Source organism: Octodon degus, unplaced genomic scaffold (genome assembly GCF_000260255.1).
Source record: "Octodon degus isolate 3935 unplaced genomic scaffold, OctDeg1.0 scaffold00104, whole genome shotgun sequence".
NCBI lineage: Eukaryota > Metazoa > Chordata > Mammalia > Rodentia > Octodontidae > Octodon > Octodon degus.
This window is the reverse complement of record NW_004524680.1, coordinates 2442215-2449806: the sequence shown is the minus strand read 5'-3', so window position 1 is coordinate 2449806 and position 7592 is coordinate 2442215. Positions and strand designations below refer to the sequence as shown.

The 7592-nt window shown below is 38.3% G+C and overlaps 1 protein-coding gene and 1 pseudogene across 1 annotated transcript in view; both read left to right on the top strand.

The window, feature by feature from the left end:
- The window catches only part of Erc1 (ELKS/RAB6-interacting/CAST family member 1), a 561464-nt gene that overhangs the window by 63138 nt on the left and 490734 nt on the right, over window positions 1-7592 (top strand). The gene's annotated exons all lie outside the window — the stretch shown is intronic.
- On the top strand, window positions 4521-5475 carry LOC101567390 (annotated as a pseudogene).

The window sequence follows — 7592 nt, the reverse complement described above, 5'->3', positions numbered from 1 at the left end:
AAAAAAAAAAAGTTGATCTCGTGGACTCTGAAATAGATGAAGTTATAGACAAAAAATTGAAAAACATAATGCACAAATGTGTTTATTGAGCTTAAAGAAGATTTTAGTAATTAGATAAAAGTTTCATTAATGTTCAGTAGCTGGGTATAGTGATGCATGCCTGTAATCTCATCACTCAGGAGGCTGAGGCAGTAAGATTGCCACAAGTTTAAGGCCAGCCTGGATTATACAGTGAGTTTAATGCCATCCTGAACTGCGTGCATAGTAAGACCTTGTTTCAAAAATAAAAAATTAACTGAGTTTAAAGAATCAAACAGTGAACTGATTTAAATAAGCTATCATGTGAATAACCATTTCAAAAGAATTAGAAATTTTGAAAAGAAATAAAATACAAATCCAGGATATGAAAAATTCAGTGGAAAGCAAGGGTAGCACATTTGGCCAGTGTGAGGACAGAGTTTCAGAATTTGAAGGCCCACGTGGCCTGTGCAGTAGATGAATAGATGTACTCAGAGATACATTAGCAACAAGAAGATACGTGGGAGCTGGATCCAGCAGCTGCTGCATGACTCAGACCAGACCAAGCCAAATGAAACCAACTTAACCAGACTAGCAAAACACCAAAAAATCCCCCTCAGAATTACAGAAATAAAGGAAAAAAATTAAAAAACTATTCAGAAATTTAGCAAATTCATAGCAGAGAAGTTTCTAAATCTAGGGAAAAACCTCAGCATTCAAGGACTATAGAAACTCAAATAGCCATGACCAGAAAAAAACCTTTTCCTGATGCAGTATGATTCCAGAGTGTAGCGTAAAGAGAGAATACTAAAACGTGTTAGAGAAAAGCTGCAGGAAATCTATAAAGCCAAGCCTATCAGAGTAACTACAGATTTCTCAGCACAAATCTTAAAAACTGAAGAATTTCAAGTCTTTTGTTCCCTTAAAGTGAACAGTTGCCCACCCAGACTTCTATATCCTGTAATATTAGTTTTCACAATAGAGAAATAAAGACTGTCTGTTACAAATATGTGATCACCATATCAGAATGGCAGAAAATACTTTATAGGGATCAGAGAGGCAGGAAATCAGCATCACTAAAGACCCAAAGGAAAATGCATCTCTAACTGGGACAGTAGCTAAGGAAAAGGGAAAAAAATTGGAATCAGTAGAGGAAAAATAAAGCAATGACAGCATTCAGTAAATACCTTACAATAATAACTCAATTCTAATGATCCTGACTCTCTCCAGGCAGAAGACACAGACTGTCAGATTAGATTAGAAAACAAAATCCAGCCGTAATTTGCCTGCTAGAGACATACCTTATCCAAAATGAGGCACATGGACTAAAAATGGAAGGAGGAAAGATGATACCCCATGCTCCTGGACCCAAAAGCAAGCAAAGCAGCTGTCTTTTTAAATACAGTACACTTCAAGCCAAAATTGACCAAAGGAGACAGGGATGGCTCCTACGTACTGGTAAAAGGAATAATTCAACAGGAAGAGGTAACAATTTTTAATATCTAAGCACCAAAAGTTGGCACATCCAAGTTTAACAAAAACCTCTGAACAGTGGACCCATTATGGTGATAATATAGTTCAGTACACTACTGCTACAAGGAGGTCAGGTATACGTAAAATCAATAAATGTCCAAGTCAAACCACAATAGACAAACTTAGCAGTGTATTTCACCAAACAACAGAAGTATTTTTTTCACACCTTTTTTCCCACATAACTTTTTCCAGAATAGTCCATATATTAGGTCCAAAGGTTGTGAAATAATACCCTGCATACCGTGGATCATAGCACATTATAGCCAGAAGTCAACAGCAGAAGGAGCCACAGAAACTGTGCAAACACATAGAGATTAAATAATGCATTTTTCAATAATCAGTGAATCGCTGACGAGATCACAAAAGACAGTAAAAAGTTTCTAAGATCAAAATCCATTGGAAGCACCACATACCAAAACCTGGGGATACAGTGAAAGCAGTCCTAAGAGAGGTTTTTAAGCTGTGAATATACACATTAAGACGATTGAGCAATTTGAAATAAATTACCTTATGATCCATCTCAGGTCCTCAAAAAACAAGATTCAAAATCAGCAGAAAGGAATAAGTTATAAAGGTCAGAGAAGATATAGTGAAATTGAAACTGAAAAAATAATACAAAGGAGCAGTGAATTAAAGAATTGGTTCTTTGAAAGTATAAAACTTAAGCCACATTTAGCAAAAGAAATAAAATCCTTAGCACAGTTATAAATGAAGATCAGATTGCAATAGGCACTGCTGAAGTCTGGATTGTAAGAAACTTGGGTAAAATTTTAAAAGTTTGTATTTCAATAAATTGGAGTAAGTAGAAGAAATGGAGAAATTCTTCTTCTTCTTCTTCTTCTTTTTTTTTTTTTTTTTTGGTGGTACCAGGGATTGAACTCAGGACTTTGTCCTTGCCAGGCAAGAATTTATTCAACTGAGCTATCTCCCCAGCCACCAAAGATAAGGCTTTTTTTTTTGGCGGAACTGGGGATTGAACTCAGGCCCTTGTGCTTGCCAGGAAAGCGCTTATTCCACTGAGCCATCTCCCCGGCCCTCAAGAAATTCTTAGACACATGTGAGTTATCAAAATTGAGCCAACAACATAGAAAAACTCTGTATAGTAGGCAGTGATATAAAGACAGTAATAAAAACTATACCACCTGAGAAAAGCCCAGGAACTCATAGATTCACCATATACTTCAATCAAAATGTAGAGGAGCTCTAATACCAATACTCTTTAAATTCTTCTATGAAACACCAAAGGAAGAAGCACTACCAGAATCATTCCTGAAAGCCAACATCACCTTTGTGCAAAACTGACCATTAAAAAAGTGTCCAAACTCCTTAATAATCATAGATGCAGAAATTCTAATTGAGATTTGGTAAACAGACTGTAGTAAATCATTATGACCAAGTTGGCCTCATATAGGATACAAGAATGGTTTAACATTTAAATCAGTAGCTATAATATAGTACCTCATAAACTGAAGCAAGGAGAAAAATCACTTGATCATTTCAACAGGTATAGGAAAGCCTTTGACAAAATTTAGGATCCACTCATGATAAAAATCATGATGAACGAGGGTCTTACTTCAAACTGGTAAAGGCCATTTTGACAAACCCATTACCCACATATGAAATGGAGGAAAACTGAAAGCATTATCTGTAAAATCAAGAACAAGACAAGGATACCCATTATTACTACTTCTGTTCAATGTAATGGTCAAAACATCAGCCAAAACAGGCAAGAGAAGGAAAGGGTATACAACCTATAGCAGAGAAAGAAGTCAGACTACCCTTGTTTGCAGATAATATTACATAGCAGACTTTACATAGAAGGCTTCTTTACATAGGAGACTCCAAAACTGTAAGAAGACTCTTAAATCTAATAAATTCAGTAAAGAAGCAAGATAAAAAAATCAGTATACAAAATACAACAAATAGCATTCTTTTTCTTTCTTTAAACTACAACTCACATTTTTTTTTTTTTTTTTTTTTTTTTGTGAAACCAGGGATTGAACTCAGGCCCTTGCGCTTGCCAGGGAAGCGCTTATTCCACTGAGCCATCTCCCCGGCGTCCAAAGCTTTATTTCTATTATTTTCTTTTCTGTTTTCTTTTTCTTTTTTTCTTTTTTTTTTTTTGGTGGAACCAGGGATTGAACTCAGGCCCTTGTGCTTGCCAGAGAAGTGCTTATTCACTGAGCCATTTCCCCGGCCCTCTTTTTCTTTTTCTTTTTTTTGGTGGCCAGCTCAGCCCACCCTGGGGGCAGGGCTCGAATCTAGGTCCCTGCATGCTTGCCTAAACTTGCCTAAGCAGGTACTTAGACTGCTGAGCTATCTTGCTGGCCCCCACAAATAGCATTCTTGTATACCAACTATAAATTATCTGAGAAAGAAATTGGAAAAATAATTCCATTCACAGTAGCTGAAAGAAAAAATTAAATGTCAAGGAATTAACTGAACCAAAGAAGTGGAAGACCTCTGCAGTGAAAACTGCAGTGATATGTGAAAAAGTGATAGAATATTAGAACATGCAAGGACATCTCCTGCTTATATAAAATCAAAAAGCTTCTGTACAGCAGATGAAACAACCAACAGAAGGAAGAGACAACATGCAAAGGGTAGAAATTTTTGCCAATTATTCCTCAGAGAACAAATATTTAAAACAGTGATGTCAAGCCCTTTCAAGATTTTATTTATTTTTTTAGAGATAATCCAATTAATTTTTTTTAAAAAATTTGTGTGTGTGTGTGTGTGTGTGTGTGTGCAGCTCAGCCCACCAGGGGGCGGGGCTGGCTGGCATGTGGTGCTGGGGGATCGAACCGCGGTCCCTGTGCTTTGCTAAGCTTGTTCTAAGTAGGTGCTTTAGACCACTGAGCCATCTCACCAGCCCCAAAGATTTTAATGATACAAGGAGCCTGCTGTGGTGTTTGAGCCATTGGCTTACCACCATTGACCTAGAATATACAGTGAATTAAAGAAAGACCCTCCCTACTGTCATCTTTCTCCCTGCTCGGTTGCCGCCGCCGCCACCGCCTCCGGATTCCGGAGGTGAAGGAGGCCAAGCGGAGAAACATGGACGTTACGGTCGCCCCACTCCGCGCCTGGGACAATTTCTTTCCGGGCTCCAACTGCTTCGTCCAGCCAGACTTCAGGGACATTTCCAAATGGAACAACCGTGTCGTGAGCAATCTGCTCTACTACCAGACCAACTACCTGGTGGTAGCTGCCATGATGATCTCCGTGGTGGGGTTTCTGAGCCCCTTCAACATGATCCTTGGAGGAATTGTGGTGGTCCTGGTGTTCACAGGGTTCGTGTGGGCAGCGCACAATAAAGATATCCTCCGCCGGATGAAGAAGCAGTACCCCACTGCATTCATGATGGTGGTCATGCTGGCCAGCTATTTCCTCATATCCATGTTTGGGGGAGTCATGGTCTTCGTGTTTGGGATCACTTTTCCCTTGTTGTTGATGTTCATCCATGCATCATTGAGACTTCGGAACCTCAAGAACAAGCTGGAGAATAAAATGGAGGGAATCGGGGTGAAGAGAACTCCCATGGGCATCATCCTGGAGGCCTTGGAGCAGCAGGAGGAAAGCATCAGCAAAATCACTGACTATATCAGCAAAGTGAAGGAATAAGCCTTTACCCCGGGGCTGGGGTTGCAGCAGAAATCGAGTTGCGATTTGTCCAGGTCTACTTTTTTGTTTGTGTTTTTTAAATAGAAGGTGCACGTTTTACTGCCCAACTACCTATGGCAGCATGCACGAGCTGGGCCCACTCTGAACATCTCTGATGTTACTGAGAAAAGTCCTCAAAAACCGAAAGCAAACCACCCTCCTGTTGTCTGAGGTGGCCGGTAATGAACGAGAACTATGGATTTTGTAACAACAATACTGCTATCATGTAGGGAAAAAAAAATGATAAAATATCGAGGCAATAAGAGTCAATGAAAAGGCTGTCAAAGGAAAAGAAAAATAAAAAGAGAAATGCAGTTAAAGTAGAAAAAAAAAAAAAAAGACCCTCCCAAGTAAAAGGACTGCTTCAAAAACAGGTGGGGAGGATTAAAATGAGTAGACATTTAACAGAAGAAATAGCAGTAATAGCTAGTGGGTACATGAGGAAGTGCTTGATGTCTGTAGGGAGCAGATGACACCGGAAATTGATCATATGTGTGAGGGCAGGACAAGGCCACAGTGCCTAAAGCAGTCAGGCTACCTAGGTCTTGAGAAGAGCATCCTGCCTGGACAGTTACAGTTATTAGTTGCTAGGCAACCTTGTGTCTTATGATACTAACTCTGCAAAGATATAAATTAATGCTTGTACCGTTGTTCAGGACCTTTGCTCATCAGGTAAACAGGCCTCCACCTGATCTCTACTATTATCTCTTGTCTTTATTTTCTAAATCCCTTCACTGTTTTCTCCTGGGGACAACTTAGAGACCAATGGGTCCTTACAGGTATCTTCAACCATTAGAAAAATGCAAATTAAAAATACACTGACATCTCATCCTACTTCAGAAAGAATGACTATTGCCAAGAATTCAAAAAATAACAGATGCTGGCAAGATTGTGGATGAAAAGGAAACCTTGTACCTTATTGATGGGAATGTAACCTAGCACAGCCCTATTAAAATAAATGGGAATTCCTCAAACTAAAAATAGACATTCCATTAACCCTGACTCTACCTCTTCTTGAAGCAGTTGACACATCGTATTACAGTGATGCATGCATACCTATGGTTATAAAAGCATAACTCATAATAGCTAAATCTTAGAATTGTCTTGTATCCCCATCAGCAGATGAATGGGTAAAGAAAGGATACTATTTGAAAAGGTTATTATTTAGGTACAGCTATAAAGAATTATACAAATCTAGTCGTGTCAGAAAATGGATGCACTTGAGATCATAATGCTAAGTGAAATAAATCTGACACAGGTTAAGTGTTACTGTTTTTCATATATAAGACAACCAAAATATGAATAATTTAGAGAGCTAAATATTTTTGAAAAAATGATTAATAATAAATAGGAAGACAGACTTTGGTAAGATGTGAACTCCTTCCCCATCAAGGAATCCGTGGATGTGGATGGGAAGAAGAGAAAAGGAGAAGTAAAAAGGATTAGGATGGTGTTATGTGTATATCCCAATTTCCATGATGAACGTATTTATTAGATATTGTGAACGTACTCTAATAAAAACAATGTAAAGTATTAGTACAGTGTGAGTTTTAATGATTTGGTATTGTATTATAAATATTAAGGCAGGAAATGTGATTTTGTATTCTTTAGTCATGTAATGAGATATCAGTAGAGCATGGGGATTTGAAATTATTTGTGATAAAAACCCACAGAAACTGGAATAGATGGTTTTTACCTCACCTTAATAAAAGCCATCTCCTACAAACCAGTGGCCAACATCATACTAAATGGGCAAAAATTGAAACCTTCACTTTAAAATCAGAAACGAGGGCCGGGCAGATAGCTCAGCAGAAAGTGCCTACATAGGCAGGCGCAGCTTCTGGGGTTCACTCCCCTAGATGGCGATTGAGACTGGGTGTGGGGTTTAGGCCTGTAATCCCAGCACTTGGGAGGCTGAAAACAGGAGAATCGCTACAAGTCTAATCTGTGTAGTGAGATCCTATAGACCTTGTACTAACTACAAAACAAAACAAAACAATCGGGAATGAGGCAAGGATGCCCACTGTTGCCACTCCTATTCAATATAGTTCTGGAAACATTAGCCAGAGCAATTAGACAGGAGAAAGAAAAGGAATAATGATTGGAAAGGAATAAGTGAAATTATCATTATTTGCAGGTGACATGATACTGTACATAGAAGACCCCAAAAACTTCACTAAGAAACTTGTAGATTTAATAACTAAATTCAGTGGTGTAGCAGGATACAAACTTAACACTCAAAAATCAATAGGTATTGCCTTTTAAATTTTTTTTAGTAAATGTAAGATTGTTAAATTTGTAGTTTATACTTTTGGTATGTCAGTGGCTAGGTGGGTAGTCTTTATTAAGCATCATAATGCAGTTAAGCATCATAATGC